The following is a 3,547-nucleotide window of genomic DNA, read 5'->3' on the forward strand; positions in this document are numbered from 1 at the left end:
TGACCCTAGACGGGATGTGGTTTCGGGACCACAAAACCGAGGCATAAAAATAATTTAAAATTTATTGTGATGCCTATGATATGTGTTAAATTGTGTGTGACATTGTTGATGATTTGATTTAGTGTTATAAAGGTGAATTTCACTAGAAAGGACTTGTGTGAGAAAACTTAGAAATGAGATAGGCAAATGTTGAAGTGGCCCATTGATGCATACTAGGAAATGTTGTCCTTGCATGTCAAATTTCCCAAATTTGACTATAGTGGCCGGCCAAGGTGGGTGTTGATGGGCAAAGGAAACATGCTCCCAACATGTTTGGTTAGTGAGTGATGTATGAAGCAATAAAATAATGTGCTAGCATTAAAGAAAATGTTGACAAAAAAAAAAAAAAAAAAAGTGTGTGGATGCCCCATTGCCGTGACTAACCAAAGAAAGAAAAAAAAAGGGGAATTTGGTTATGCTTTGTTCTTCTTGCCGTGAACCAAAGGAAAGAATTGGAGAGCTTTTCATTAAGCAAATTCGCAACCCTTCTTCTAGTTGGAGGTAAGCTTTGAGATGTTGGCTTTAACTTCTTGAGTTTGTTGAGCTAATTGTCATAATGCATTTTGGTAATGTCATGAAAATCAAACTTTCATGGGGTTTGAACATCAAGCCGTGTATCAAGAGGTTAGGAGAAGGATTGTTTCATGTTGTATTGAACAAGTTGAGATCGATATGAGGTTAAAATTTGTGAAAGTTTAGTTAGGAAATGTTTGGTACATTCGGCCATGAGGGTGAGGTTTTCGGCTATGGTGATTAATAATGGTGATAGTTGTTGTTCATACTAAATCTAGATGAACAAGGGTAGTTGCTTACATCTTAATAATTATGAGGTTCTTTCTTGAATCTACCTTAAACCCATGAAGCATTCGCCATGGTTGATAGTGAAGAGGTTGATATATTTTCTTTATGTTAAATGAATAAGTGTGGATGGGTGAAGCTTGAATTAGTTAAATGTTCATATAGGTTGTTTGGATGCTAATGCTGTATATGAGGATGTTGAACTTGATTAAACAATATTCGCTAGCATGATAGGTATGAAATATTAAGTAAATGAAAATGCTAAATTGTGCTTATATATGTATTCGGCCAAGGAAGTGTGGTATGAAGCTTCGGTAAGTTTGAGAGATGAATGACCAAATGAGCTATGGGTCATGTATGATTAAATTTTATGCATATGTGTGTGTGGCATTAGTAGCTAATAGCATTCGGCATTGTTTAACTAAAAATTTGAAATGAATGCTTAAAAGTTAAATGGGTCGCCCAAGTGACCGATTGTGTTAAAAACAATATATGGTTGCCGTATGTGTGTGTTTGATTGGGAAGTAAATTTGTTTGATTTAGCTCAAGAGCTCAAAGGATCGAAGTTGGACAAGGGAAAAGAAAAAGTAATTGAATAGCCGTTGAAGACGTGCGACAACGTCCGAGGTAAGTCATTAAGCATATATTTGGTATTGATTTAAATGATCATAATATATATGCAATTGTGTTTAATGAATTGATGTGTAAATGGAAATGTATGTGTATGGAATGATGCCATCGTTGAATGTATAAAGGTGGTAAATTGCATAAAGTATTGGTCTCGGCACTAAGTGTGCGGGTATAAATGGACACGGTGACAAGATTGGCACTAAGTGTGCGGGTTTAAAATTGTACAGCACTAAGTGTGCGAGTTTGATTATACTGACACTAAGTGTGCGAGCTGAAAATATATAGCACTAAGTGTACGAGCTGAAAATTATATAGCACTAAGTGTGCGAGCTGAAAATATATAGCACTAAGTGTGCGGATTCACTATATGCTCTTGCATTACAATTGGCACTGAGTGTGCGACATTATCGAGTTAATCCTGGATAGCGGATCAGGTAAGTACCTTGAGCTCATGACGAATAGGCAATATGTTCATGCTCGGGGTTGAGCTTGGTAAGCTTTAAATCTATGTGATGATTGCATTTGTATGATTGTGGTGAAAATGAGTTGGTGTGTGAAAATGCCTCAAATATCTTATTGTATAGAATATGAAATGTGGATGTATGGCTTAGTATGAGATTGAACCGAAAGGTCCGAGGAATTATGGTATAGTTTCGATATGGATGGAGTACCTAGCCTCGTTTATCGTTTCATGTTGTGATAATTTTATTAATGGTTGGTTGATGAATGCTTATGACTTACTGAGTTATAAACTCACTCGGTGTTTTCTTGTCACCCATTTTAGGTCTCTTGGACTCGTATTGTCGTGTGCTCGGAACCGTCGTTGAAGTCATCACACCGGCTGGAAACCTTTTGGTATTGTCTTCGTAGTTGAACTAGGAGAACAATTGGCATGTATAGGCTATTATATTTTGTTGAATTGTGGGTTGTAAATTTTAAGCCATGTGAAAATGGCCTATGTGGTCGTCGAGTGGGATGCTAGAACCTATAGCCACGAGTCTTAGAAACTTTAATTTTGATAAGGTGGCCATAAATTGTGTCATGTATGATGGATGATTAGTAAGGCCAAGGAAAGATTCATGAAATTGGCATAGTCTACTGCAGTAACTGTTACTGACAGCAGCAGTGAGATGAGATTGAAAAATCACTAAAAATAGCAGAAGTAGAATTAAATAGTGAATAAATTACGAAATTGAACCTTGGTGAATCTATTTTTATATGGACGAAACGAAACGACCATATGATCAGTATACTGAGAGATATTAGAGTTCTTGTGAGACAGGGCCAGAACGGTTTCTGGGTCCCCTGTCGCGACTTTGAAAATTTACTATAAATTATCCAGAAAGAATTAGAAGTCATGCCTTACATGTGCAGATTCCATTTTGAGTCTAGTTTCTTTAGAAAGAAACGGCAACAGTATTAGAGCCCTGTACAGAGAGATATTCAAGTTGTAACGCACGAAGGTCAGTGTAGTCGACCCCTGTAACATGGATGAATTTAACTAATAAACTGTACCAATTGGCCCGACCAAAAATCCTAGAAATAAATCCAGGGATGGATATATGAGTCTAGTTTTAGGGAAAATTTACGGAACTGATTTTCGAGTTCTGGAACTCGAGATATGATTTTTAAGGTGACAGTGACGCAGTTAGCTAGCCTGCCTGGAACTGAAATCAATTATTGTCAAGAGAGAAAAAAAAGGAAGTAAGCCGGTAACACCACGTGTTCAAATCCGTGACGGTCACGGGTTTGGGGTGTTACATTTTATTGGTATCGAGCTATGGTTTAGTCGGTTCTAGGACTACCATAGAGCGTGTGAGTCTAGCTATACATGCCAATTTGTTAGTGCTTAATAATGTGATGACTTGACGGTTGAAAATTTTTGTTTTGATTAGCAATGGAGCCGGAAGAGAGACCCTTGGCGGATGACGTTGAAAGTGTAGCGGCTGCTCCGCGCAAGGGACACCACCTGTTGAGCCTCGGTCATCCATGAATAATCAAAATGAAGGGCGAAACAAGCCTTCTTCACCATGATGAATGAGTGGGTCGCACAATATGCCCGAACCAACCCGGCTGTCCA

At 38.0% G+C, this 3,547-nt stretch overlaps 1 long non-coding RNA gene across 1 annotated transcript; it reads left to right on the forward strand.

The window, feature by feature from the left end:
* Window positions 1-1,411: 1,411 nt before the first annotated feature.
* LOC128286557 (uncharacterized) lies at window positions 1,412-2,552 on the forward strand. Its single transcript, XR_008277164.1, has 2 exons — window positions 1,412-1,464; window positions 2,252-2,552. It is a non-coding gene; the product is annotated as an uncharacterized LOC128286557 (long non-coding RNA).
* Window positions 2,553-3,547: the final 995 nt, after the last annotated feature.

This window comes from Gossypium arboreum, chromosome 13, assembly GCF_025698485.1.
Source record: "Gossypium arboreum isolate Shixiya-1 chromosome 13, ASM2569848v2, whole genome shotgun sequence".
In the NCBI taxonomy this organism is placed as follows: Eukaryota; Viridiplantae; Streptophyta; class Magnoliopsida; order Malvales; family Malvaceae; genus Gossypium; species Gossypium arboreum.